Source organism: Peromyscus californicus, unplaced genomic scaffold, assembly GCF_007827085.1.
Source record: "Peromyscus californicus insignis strain IS unplaced genomic scaffold, ASM782708v3 Scaffold_1__1_contigs__length_55948999, whole genome shotgun sequence".
Lineage (NCBI taxonomy): Eukaryota > Metazoa > Chordata > Mammalia > Rodentia > Cricetidae > Peromyscus > Peromyscus californicus.
Window position 1 is genome coordinate 41,056,660 of NW_026294492.1, and position 13,356 is coordinate 41,070,015.

The 13,356-nt window shown below is 36.7% G+C and overlaps 1 protein-coding gene across 32 annotated transcripts in view; it reads right to left on the reverse strand.

Moving 5' to 3' along the window:
* Nrxn1 (neurexin 1) overlaps positions 1-13,356 on the reverse strand; it is a 1,064,135-nt gene that overhangs the window by 860,844 nt on the left and 189,935 nt on the right. The gene's annotated exons all lie outside the window — the stretch shown is intronic.

The following is a 13,356-nucleotide window of genomic DNA, read 5'->3' on the forward strand; positions in this document are numbered from 1 at the left end:
CTTTTTAATCAGGGTTCATTTAGAAGAACAGGAAAGCAGGGTCATGAATTTCTGCATTATAAACCAATTGGTAGCTTCAATAATATAGTCTTTCAGATATTTAGTCCTCATACTCTTTCTTTTTTCATATCAAACTTAATATACCATGAAACCTATCTAGTATAATTTCAAAAATAATAACACTTGAGTATCTGCCTGCCAATCTAACTTAGGCCTCTTCCTGGAATTTAAATCCTGGCTTTTAATTAAATTGCAGATAAATACTTTATTTATAGAGTTGCTGTTTACACACAGGAATGAATTAGTTTGATTGAATGTGTGGCTGATTATTGGTTTATTGCACATACTTCTTAAGCAATGGAGTACACAATTGCATTTCCAGTGTTCAATCATTCAATATCACTAGACAAAATAACACAATATATCAATAATCAATGCACACATGTCAAGGGAACATAGACACTGGTGAGCCGGGGTCTATTTTGAGTTCCCCCATTTTAACTATGTGCATATTAAATTCTCTGCAAATGGGAAATGTTTGCAATAGTGGATCAGTAGCTCCTTCAGTTATCATGAAGCTCCAAGTTGCTAAGTGTATTTTAGCTATCATACATTGTTGAAAACTAGAGGTGATGAGAAGCCTATCTCTAACCTGTAAAGGTGACACAATGGAGGTAGAATCCTGCAGCCCCTGAACACTAGTACAGACCCAGGAGTGTTGAAAGTTTGAAATATTTTCCTGGAATGAACAATAGAAGGAGCAACATCGACCTCCATAGAGCCACAGTAAAGTAAAGGCTTTATAAGTCACAAGGTAGATAACTAATGCTAGCAGTTCTTTGTTGCTATTAGTGGCAGAAAACATGTGACAATCTATATTTCTGATGGATACAATACTGTCTAATGTATAATTCTTGACTCAAACTGGACTACAAGACAAATAAAAATGTCCTATTTAGTTGCAATCGGAAGAATTTTGTCTATATGTTAATCAATCTTGTGCCCAAAGCAAGAAGAAATGTGTTAGCTACATGTTAGTAAACACTCAATAATTGGCTAGTCATTGTTTTATTTTTGAGTAAGCCAATAAAATGAGGGACTCACTATTAAAGAATCAGATTAGGGATGATGAGTGGGATCAAACTGAGTAGTTTCCATCCAGGAAGTGAATTTCAATTTTTACACACTACATCAAAAGGTTTTGGGGATATGAGGAACTGGCTTCTCCCCTCTATGATAGCACCCAGCTCTTGTGGAGAGCTTAGTGCCTTCCTCTCCACGAGGCCTCACACATAAACAGTGCCTAGAAACAATGTGGTCCCCATTATGGAAATAGTCTATTGTTAGTGGAGTAGGTCTTGCTATAGGTCAGAACCTGAAGGCATAGATCCGTCCCCTAGTTATTCCAATCACACATACAGACAGGAAAATAACGTTTATCAAGTACTGTTTACAGACAATTGAAAAGCTAATTTTTGAGCAATCAGAGGAAAACTCTACAGCATGAAATGATATGAAATCAGTTGTAGTGAGTGTATATCTCTGTGTAAGAGAAAGACACGTAGAAACTAGTAGATGTAAAAAAAAATCATTAAATGCAGCATTTTTGATGTCTTAAATATTTTAAAAGTATGACTATTTTCCCTTGGCTCATTCTTGCTCACATTTTAAATCTAAAGATGCAGAGTAAAGCAATACCAAAAATGCTTACCACCCTTTAAATTTTATGATTTCATAATCTTCAGCATAAAAGTAGCTGCTCTTAAAACACTAGTATGTGTCTGAGTGGTGGGACTCCCAGGGAATGGAACCATGTCAGGATCCAGCAAAAGAAAATAGACATTCCGCCTAAGGGCTAAACAAATAAGTATGCTAAGGCCAGAGGCATAGTCAAAGGGTCAGCACCTGGATAAGACAATAAATAGTTCCCACTTGAAGCCTCTGGATAAACCTGAGGCTCAGACAGAAAAATACCCACTTCTCTTGGGGTTCACCAGGCAAAAATAGACAGTTTAGCCCAGGAATGAAGACTGACTGAGAGTTGAATAGCAAGAGCCTAGACCTCCAAAGTCATTACTGGGTAAGGTTAAGCTCTCTTCAGTAAGATAAGTCACAGGAATACTTGTAAATTTGTATCAGGCTAATTGAAAACTAAAGACGGGGTTCATACATTTGCAATTTAGTATGGTGTTTTTAAAGGAGGCACACTAGAATCCTCCTATGTGCTTGAAACAACTACATACAAATGGCAGATGATTGCAGAGAATAACGTGGATAAATCAGTAAAGTATGACATGCCTTTCTATAATTTACCAACATGTTCTCTGGGTATTCCCAATATACCGATAGTTCACTGAATCCCTTAGTAAAATTGACTGCCTCATGGTAGGCATAATTTATATGCTAGAAGCATGACTTTGAGAAACATGGACATGATTCCTGCTACAATGCTGTGGTTTGTAACTACACACACACAGACACAGACAGACACACACACACACACACACACACACACACACACACTTGTTATTTATTCCCATTTCCTGACATAGAAGCTACTAGAGCCTTGGAAATCTGGAATAAGGAGTGAAATGATGTTTCTTGTATGCTAATAACTGATGGGGTGGTCCCTGATGGAGTGGTCTCTGGTGGGCTGGTCGCTAGGTAGCTTTGAGATGGTGTCTGTTCAATCAAAAGACTTGGTGCAATAGAGTTTAGGACTTTCATCTTTACCCTAAGGGCAGAGGTGCTGGAGATTAAGTTGATCAGTCATGCCTGTTACTTAACCATCTATGGCTAAATAACCAAAGTCACTCAAAACTGTATTCACAGAATTTCAAGGCAACTGACATGCAGAGGCTTAGCGAATGAGGGTGATTTATCTATAAAGTACTTGGAATGTCAATGCTTTTTCCAGCTCTTCATCTAGCTGTTTGTATTCTTTGCAGTGTTCTTCATAACAAAACAAACCATTTTCCTGAGGCTTGTGAGACACTTTAGTAAATTAATCCAACCCGAAACGTGCTCATGGGAGCCTCAATTCATAGATGAGCAAGTGGAAGCACAGATGTCAACCTGTGCTTATGACTGACATCTGAAGTATGTGTGTGGGTGGGGGGGTGGGTAGTCTCTTGGTTTTAAGCCCTCAATCTATGTGATCTGACACTATTTCCAGAGAAATAGTGGTAGGGTTGAGATAAATTATAGGATATCAAAGTGGCATTCACAGAGAACAGCTTGCTATTTGGTTTGAGGTAGTTATATACCATTTGGAGACAGTTTTATAAAGAGAAAAAAAAGACACACGAGAAACTTCTGAATAGGAACAATACATAAGAAACAGAAAGCTTGAGAGAAAGACCTGGGTGCACATGACAAGCAGGAAGTATAGGGAGATGGGAGTCAACAAACTGGCTGGAGAGATGAGATCAGGACACTGTTATAGGCATAGTGCTGACAGATGGTGGTGGCATGAATCTTGAAACAGCTAATTGTTTCCAAAACAATGGAAATACTTTTTGAATGTAGACCTAACTGTCCTTTCAATGACTGGTGGTATGTGCACATACACATTTCCAAGTGGGGTCAATAAGGAATCCAGGATGAATCCTAGTTGTTTTTTTTTTAATTTAAGATTTATTTATTTTAATTTTATGTGAATGAATGTTTGTTTACATGTGTATATGTGTACCATGCATATATCTGTTGCCTAAGGATGTTAGAGGAAGACATTAGATCCCTTACAACTAGAATCATGGATGATTTTCAACTACCATGTGGATACTAGAAACCAACCCTGGATCCACTGAAGAAGCAAGTGCTTCTAACTCTAGAACCATCTCTGAAGCCTTGAATCCTGGGTATTTACTTTGAGCCACGGGATAAAAGTTAACAGTATTTGCTGATGTGGAAATTGGATGCTTCTAAAGGAAGATGAGCATCTCTGTTAACCACTTTGAGAAGTTCGAGATGCATTTAAACATTCTGGTGGAAATGTCAGCTGTGTGTTTAGATTCATAAGCTAGAGCTGTCTGTAGAGATCAGGATCACATACATGACTGTGATTCGTGGAATATAGACCCCAATAAAAGTCACAGCAAAGACACCTTGGTGAAAGATGCAAGCAGACAGCCTAGCAGACCTGCACTACAGACGTCAGCTCAAAAGGCCAAGAAAGATATGGACAGTGGATAGTCAAGGGTATGTGAGGAAAGGGGGAAGTGTGAGCTATATGACTTGAATATATATGAATAAAATGAGGACAGAAGAGTGGTCACTGGATTTGTCACATGTGACCTTGGTAATGGTTTATTCAGCTAAGAATGCCAGGCATTCTCAAAGAAGCTGCTGAGGCCAGTGCCTGCAATGAAGTGAGTCTTACAGACAGAGCCACAGTTACAGGAAAAACTGGCTATTACATTTTCCCATTTTATGCCTGATTTCATGAATGTCAAAATTTAAGATTTGGCCTTAATTTACTGTTTTATAGCAGCTAATTTTCCTTTAAAGACAGTTTTTTAAAACTCATAATAATTAAAATAAATAACATGTATGTTTATAAAATGCTTTGGGAAAATATGCCTCTATATTATGTTACAAATGGCACTACTCATAATACCAATAAAGTTGACCCTCAGGCTATCAAAATAAATGTATATATGAGAATAAACTCTTTGGAAGACTTTTTTAAATTTCACCCTCCAATAAATTATTGACTTTTATATCTAAATTTAATGTTTACATTTATGAAAAACATTTAAATTTTAGTGACAAAACATATAACCTTCCCTCACAGACCCTTTTAGTTTTCAGAATTCCAGAGTCTGAATGAACCCAATTAAGAGTGCCTTGTGCATCTTCTCAGTCTGCCCACAGCGAAGCTCACAATGTGAGTCTGTGCTCCTTGCTAGAGGGGAAGCCACACAGGAACCCAGAGAACACTGCCTGCTGGGGGAAGAATGAGCTCATGTCTTCTTAAAGTCGCTGGCCGCGGTGCTGAAAGCACCGGCAACATGGCAGCTGTTTGTAGATTCTCCTAATTGGCACAAGACCTTTGTCTGGGTTTGTACTCCTTCACTGGCACAACGTCACTCATTTTTGTTTATGCTCTCCAACATGTTCAGCTACCAATAGGTATGGATTTGGATTATTGGAAATTATCTAGGCAAGAAAAAGTAGTGAATTTCTGAGACAGTTCAGTGGCGCCGCAGTGAAAGGGAGGCAGGTTCAAATGGCCTTGGAGAAGTATTTTGTTAAAATGAACAAAGCCCCATGCTCTCCTTTGAATAATAAAAACACTCATCCACATGCCGACAGGACACAAGGACTTTATTATCAATTGTCACACACAGTAGTTTTATTAGCATCCATTCAAGACTACGCTAATTTAAAAGCACTTGAAACCTTAGGCACATGTTTTTAAATGAAAAAAAGAGAGAGAAAAGTTCATGAAGCATTGCTTCACACACTACCTATTGTACGGAAAGCAAGGGCCAGCACCTCAGTCTTCAAACACACTCATTCCCCCACAAACCACCTGCACCCTTGTCACCCTGAAACTGCAGGGAAAGAACACTACCTGGTCTGTAGGACTTCATACCCTAGTGTCTCTTTCTAATTTTATCTGTTTATTCCACTTAATACTAGGAAGTGTCCATTCCCAAACTAGATTCCAGAAAGTAGTCTTTCTTTATATCAAATAAATCCACCACTTTGATGACTGGTAGCCTTCACAGAAGCTCTTGGACAATGTATGCCATATTTTAGCTTTCCCATTCCTAGCACAGAGTGGAAGAAAAGATTATGAAGGCTCACAAAATAACATACATTCAAATGTTCATGGCAATGTGGGTTCTCATATCACAAAACCTGAAACTCCCTCAATGCATGTGTCCAAATCAAGAGAACTGATAAAACAAGTGCACAATGGACACAAGACTGTGCTGAAGATGAACAATCCAGAGCTTAATGCGACATCACAGATAAATTCCAAGCAAAGGCTGCTGAGCAAAAGGTGTCAGACACAATAGGAAACTACAAAGGTCTGTTCCTTGTCTTGATTAATAGAGCCATTTTGGATAAACGTTTAAGATTTTTTTTTTTTTTAGTATAATGTCAACATGTTTGATTCTCTTTCTGTGCAGAACAAAAATAAATGTTACAGAATATTGCTAGAAAATATAGCTGTATTTCTGGTCTCCTAACATGAAAAAGATTCCAGAATATAGATAGACTGGCAGGTTAGCTTTATTGCCACACAAAAAGCCAGTTTGCTTCATAAACTAGATTGTGTGTCTCCCGGAACAGGAACTGTTTCTTTTGTGTCTATTCATAGCTGTGGTGAGCAGAAAAGAAAAGAAAAAGGACATTATCAGTGCGTCCAAGTGTTCATACAGAGTCGTAGGTAGATTAAAGAAAGACAACAAGGGTGAAGTGGAAGGCCTTCAGTAACAAGTTTCTAAGTTTGGACACCAGTTTTTAGGCAGTGGCAACCTGGGACATTTTTTAGTAGGGGATAGCACAATGAAAATAGCACAATGAATAGAAAGGTCAACAAGAGGATAGGGAGACCTGAAGTGGGATGGTATTGCCAGCAAGAAAGATGTGGATAAATATGTGTGAAAGAATGTCAAACAGAGTAATGTGCAAAAATGAAATTGTGAGTTTTAAGGAGTCAATGAGAACTTGATACAGAATGGAACATCATAGGGATTAGTTGAATTGTGAAGACAATGAAAAATATCATAATGAATAGTCAACGCTATCCATTAAAGAAGGTCTCAAGTAAATATGTGGCCCTGGCATTACATTTTCAACATATGACACGGAAAGAAAACATATTATTTAACAGGTAAAGGAGATGAAATGGAATCATTTTCAATTGCAAGCCAGTGTTCAAACAAAGGACTTGACTGCAGAATACATAAAGAACACCCCAGCTCAACATAAAGAAACTCTACAATTTTAATTCATGAATGAAACTTAGGAAACCATTCCACAAGCAGACTATATGAAAGCAAATAAACAGAGGAGAAATTTAAGCCAACAAGGAAATGTAAATCAAAATAATAATTAAATAAAATATCAGAATGGCCAAAATTAAATAAAAACAGATAATAGAGCCGGGCGGTGGTGGCACACGCCTTTAATCCCAGCACTCGGGAGGCAGAGCCAGGCGGATCTCTGTGAGTTCGAGGCCAGTCTGGGCTACCAAGTGAGTTCCAGGAGAGACGCAAAGCTACACAGAGAAACCCTGTCTCGAAAAACCAAAAAAAAAAAAAAAAAAAAAAAAAAAAAAAAAAAACAGATAATAGAAAGTATTGGCAAAGGTACGAGATGATAGAACATCTTGCTGTTCGGGATACAAATGATACAGGCACTCTAGAAAACAGTGTGACAATATCCTGCAAAATTAAACATTCACTTTCCCTCTGCCCCAGCAGTCCCTCTCTTAGATATTTACCCAAATGAAATTGTCAAAAGCTTCATGTATGAGTGTTTAAAGCTGTTGTATTCAGAATTGCACTCAATTAATGCAAATAAGCTTCTGTACACAAATATTCTTTACCAGGTACATAGTAAGGAAACTGTAGCATGTCCCTGCAACAGAGTAATACTGAGCAATGAATTACTCATACATGCGTGATTTATAAATCTCAAAGGCAATGCTGATAGATGTCTTAAATGATTACATATAGCACGATGGCATTCATATGATGCCATCTATATGGTAATCACAAAATGCCAAACTGTAGTATGGTTGACAGTTCAGTAGATTCCTCTGGTTAGGGGGTACAGTGAGTATGTTTACAGACAGAATGGGAGGGGTTTTGTTTTTTGTTTTTGTTTTTTTGGTGGGGGGGAGCTGGTGGAACAGTTTCTTCTTCTTTATTGTGGTTAGTTATGTAAATTTATTTGTTGAAGTCATAGAACCCTTAGCACCTTCCTAAAAAGAAGACAGTTTCAACCTATGTTAATTTTTAAAGACAAATCTACAAAAAGGCAATAATATAAAGAAGGTAGCCAATTGTGTTTTCTTCAAAAACTCCAGAGTCAAAGAGGAGATAATATGACATATATGAAAATATAGTGATATCCTTAAGATTTCAGGGAAGTGAACTGAAAAGTCCACCACAGAAACGCATGTTTGACCTTTACTTCCAATTTCATATGTAGTTCTGCATCATTGTTTTTCAATAATAAAGGGAGAAATTACATTTGAAATATTTTGGCATTTATTTGAAGGAATTTTACCAGTAGTTTTAAATGGTGATTTTAATTTTATTTGATAGGTAAAGTAAATTCTAATAGATTATTCTTAGTCTGTGACTTAAAAATGCAAATGTTGCCAGTAATAATAATTGACACACCAGCAGATGACATTTGCTTTGAGAATATTAAAGTTCTCTGAGGAAATATGGGCGTAAACATTCAAAATTAAACTTTGACATAATTGATTGCATTAATCCTAAATGAATAAAGCTCTAAATATGTAAACTGCTAAATGTTAGGAAAAAAATCAACATAATTGTATTAGTTTATGTTGCCCAAATGAAAATACTGGAAGAAGACAGGGGTAGATGCTAGAGAGCTCGTGTCCAGTGTTTACCAGAATCAGGTGCAGCTCAGGAGGTTAGAACCTGGCTTTGTTCTCACCAGCAACACTGTCTGAGGCGAGAAAATAAATGCTGTAGACTTTATGAATAAGAGAAGCAAGTTCAAGCACATCCCCAGCTCTCTCTGCACTGAATCGTCAAAAGGAGAAGAAGGTACTTACTGCCTCTTTAGATGAAAACATTATCCTATCTGAAGTGTGCACATGAAAACCTCGAATGAAATTACCAAGTTCTCATTTGGAAAATGAATAGGAAAAATAGGTGCACTGTTGGCTTTCTTTACTTGGTTGTGGTCCCTGTATTTATTTTTCTTCCATGATTTTTGGTAATCCTGATCTAAGTTACAAAGTCCTTTAGATTTCTGTATTTTTGATTTCTGAGGAGTATTTAGCCACAAACAAACAAAACAAAGCAAAACAAAAAAACCAGTGATATCCACCAAATGGATTTATGTACATTTAAACAAAAACAAATTCAAAAAGAACTGAAATCAGTACCCTGGTACAATATTTCAAAGTAATTGTCCTGGGCAAGTGGTAACGCAATGACCAGGAAGTTAAATAAACCTCAGAGATACTCAACATTATCTCCCAATCCCACTGAGACTGGGCCTGTGAAAAGGAATGTTCCATTGTTACATCTCACTTGCCAGAGGCTGAAAAAAACCATCTGGGACTTAGAAACTGCTAACTTTTTATAATCAACCAATGAATCAATAATCAATGTACAGCAGCTTTAAGAAACAGGACTATGGATGTGGATCAAAACTAGAGTGCTTAAATGGTTACGCATCAGGTCCTGAGTTCAGTGTGCAGCATTGCAAATACAGAAAAAACAAATAAACACTCCAGTAAACAGCTGAAGATAATGAAAAAGATGCTATCTGGTTGTCGCCTACCATATACATGCGAAAATCCAGATGGAATATTCTAAGGAAAAGCAGAAAGAACACAATGCAACCACTTTAAAATACAATTAGGACCAATCATATTTTAATTGGAAACTTACTTTCAGATGTAATACTGAAAACTCTGTTAGCTTAGATATTTGACATCATTGAGGTTTATTTTCTTTACTTACAAAATCAGTGCAGTGAATTTTAACATAAAATCATAATAAAACATTTGAATGTTCTTGCTACTTATAGCTATTGCTACTATAACTGTTAAACCACTGCTATTAAACCAACTACTACAACCACTTAGACAGCATAGCTTTCCTTCCAATGGTCAGTATTCAACTTGACAGCTGAGAGAGGTAATCCTTTAAGTTATGCATATTTTTTCAGGCACAAGGTCAGTTTGCTTTAAACTCCCTTGTTTTATTGTGGGCACCAAGATTAATGGCATCTTGTTTCCTTAGAGTAGGTGGCTATTAATCCTCTTTCATACCAATGCAAGCTCTACATCTTTTATAAAACTTGAAAAATCATAGCCCATATTAAATCTCTCTTTATTTGGCCTCTCATGCTGTCATATCATGTCCCTCAGCAGATCATGGTAATGCACTTTGTACCTTTGCAACTGCACAGTAAATACCTTAAGAGCAAATACCTTGCTTTATACCCACCTCATAATCTATGTTGTGCTCCAAAGGCTGCTTGACACCTTCTAATACTAACTTTAGAATGCATTTTTATGATCAACCATTTCCTTTTTCCATCAACCAAAATATATGTGTATAAGAGCAGGAATTATGCACTCTACTTTTGAGCATGTGCACCTAATCACACAGGAGCTGCTACAAGCATGAACTATATTTGTTAACAGTGGTTGAGTCTGTTCTATGCAAGAAACATGTGAAAAGTAAATGGGTCAACCTGGCTATTCTTCTCTGGTACCTTTGGACTACAGGAAAATATACAGGCATGGTTTCTTTCTCTGACATTCCCAGGAAGGGTGTTAGGAACACGTGAAAACCGTCCTCTAAAGTATTTTAAAGAAAAACAGAGAAAGGGGAAAAAAAAGCCAACTCATGTCAGTCAAACTAAACATTTTTTGCCTCCTGTGTTTGTTCTGAATTCAGGCAGCTGCCCTCCTATCCAGACTCCCACACTTATTAAACTCCTGAGAGCAAACAGCTCAGTCTTTCAAGAGGAAAATATATATTCTAGGCCAGTATTTATTTCTAATACCTTATCATTGTGTTTTCATAACTGTATTTACCTTTTTGCTAGGCAACATGTCTTATAGTGAAGTTTGAAAACACCAGCCCTAAAAAGATGTTAAATAATACTCTATTTTTGTTATTTGGGATGGGATTCAGTAATTTTCATGATGGAAGAACATTTGTGTGACAGTATCAGTATATATTTATGCAGCTAAACATATACATAATTATTTAAATATTTAAATATATTTGTTTGACTCTATACAGTTTGAATTTTATTAATAAAATTTTCATATATAATGCATTTTATTAAAGTAGTATAGAATACTCATTGTAAATATATTGCATAGGGCCAAAGAGTTGGTTCAGTGTGTAAACCCTTTCTATGTAAGAACTGAGTTTAGATACCAGGCACCCACAGGAGAGTCAGATTCCACAGTGTGCATCTGTGATCTGAGTGTTAGGGAGTGAGGATTCTACTTGCCAGCAAATCTAGGAAAAGCAGTGAGGACTAGATTCAGCGACAGATCCTGTCTCAAAGAATAAGGTGGAGAGTCTTACCTTTTGCCACCACACAGGCTCACAGCAGCAAGGGTACCCACAAACATATTCACAGACACATGCATACACCATACATAGTTACATACACTCATGATAAATAAAGTTATGTAATAGTTTCTCAAACATAGCATACAGATTATGTAACACATTTTAAATTTAACTGCTCATGTTTATAAACAGGAGGACAATTTTGAAGCAGCAAGAACATAAAAACACTTGCAATATACACAATATTTTGTGAGACATTGAATAGTCAAGATAGATAAGAAAAAAAAAAACCTTTGAGATGTTTATTATGCAGTGTTCAATGCCACAGTGTTCTGTTCAACTCAGATTCTGACAGGTGTATTTAAATAAACACAGGAAAGCTGGTGGCTTGATGGAAACGTTATTAATGAATAGTTCTTGCCAAGGCATGCAACTGAATATTTCAGGTTTACACATAAACTAATTATACTTTAATCCAATACAATTAGTTAGGTGCTAGCAATGTTCTATAAGACAAAATCATAATGAATCTGTTTTACTCCTAATTATAAAGAATAATAGCCTCTTTTAAAAAGTTTTTCTTTTTTAATGAAAAAATTAACTTTTCATAAAAATGTGTAACCAAGCAGTCATACTCTATTTATAAATACTCACCAAAGAAAATCGCAATTTATATTTCCAATAGAAGTTTGTTGAGTATATGTAAATAATTGTCTTATTATGCAGTGTTTTATCCCAAAATACTGAGATTGAGTTAAATTCATATTCTCATGAATGTGTCTTTCAGTTTATTTACAGTGTAACTGGTAAAGACATGTGGAAACACTCCACACTACAAACTTCTGAAAGTTACATATAACTGTGCAAAAAGCAACTGTATTTGGAAGAGATATTGACTTTATAATCTCTGAATAATTAGGTAACAGTTTTTCATGTAGCTAGGAAAGAGAATAAAATTTATCAGATTAAGGAGTTTTGGATGTAACTGACATTGAATTTCTTATAAAGAGAAATAACAAGTCAGTTTTCATAGCACAGAAAATTGGCCCAGCCATTCACCTTAAAAATATACTCATCCAAATGTGAATTCATGGTGATGCACTGTGGGCATTAGTTTTGGCTTCTACTGGCTTACCAGTCTTCTAATAATCCACCCTGGTGGCCTCCTGTGGCCATTGCTTGAATGTGATACAACAAAAACTTGTTTCACTCCATCTTATTCTTAGGTAGCTATGGAGAGTAAATAGCTGCCCAAAGAGTTGCTCAAAGTTTATGACATCTTATTGTCCAGTCTAAGCTGCCTAGTTTAGTACTAACAGTGAAATCTGTCTTTAGTGCTCAAATCATATTTCTTTTCAATGTTTGTCTAAGCATTACTCTGCAAACCATTAAATAACAACGTTAAAAATGTTGTATGAATCACAGAAACGATTCCCTTTCCCATAATGAAATCACAGGCTTTTGCATTTAGACTAGGGGGGAAGGTTGGGGGGGGAAGACATTTGAAAGGATTAACTTGGGCTCATTACAAATCAATATGCAATTTGTAAAAGTTGTCATTAATTTTACTTGATATTGCTTAGAATTGTGACTATGTAGAATCCTAAATCTCAGTAGTCAGAAAGTGATCTTATGTGGGAATAGTCTTCACAGAGAGCTTAAAGCGGGGCCATTACAGTGGGCAAATAATTCAATAGGACTGGTCCCAGAGACAGACAGACTGCACAGAAGGAAGTCACTGCGGAGACAAAGTGAAGAGATGGTCAGATGTCTACAGTGAGGTGCCTGAAGGAGCAGCAAGGATCACACACACAGAGAAGAACAAGCGATGAGGAGTGAGCCTCCTCAGAGCTATCAGAGAAAGGGGGCCCCTGCCAAGACCTTGATTTCTGAGAACTGTGCTCAGTCTCTGGAGCTGTGAAATATTAAACATTGCTCTACCTGATTTCATTTTTGGTCTTTTGATATTGCAGATACAGGAATCTCATACGAGGACCTTGGAGAATACATGAGCTCATAAACCATAAAGCTGAGGCAGAAAAAGATGAAGTGTCTTGCTGTGCAGGGCCCCAGAGCTACCTCA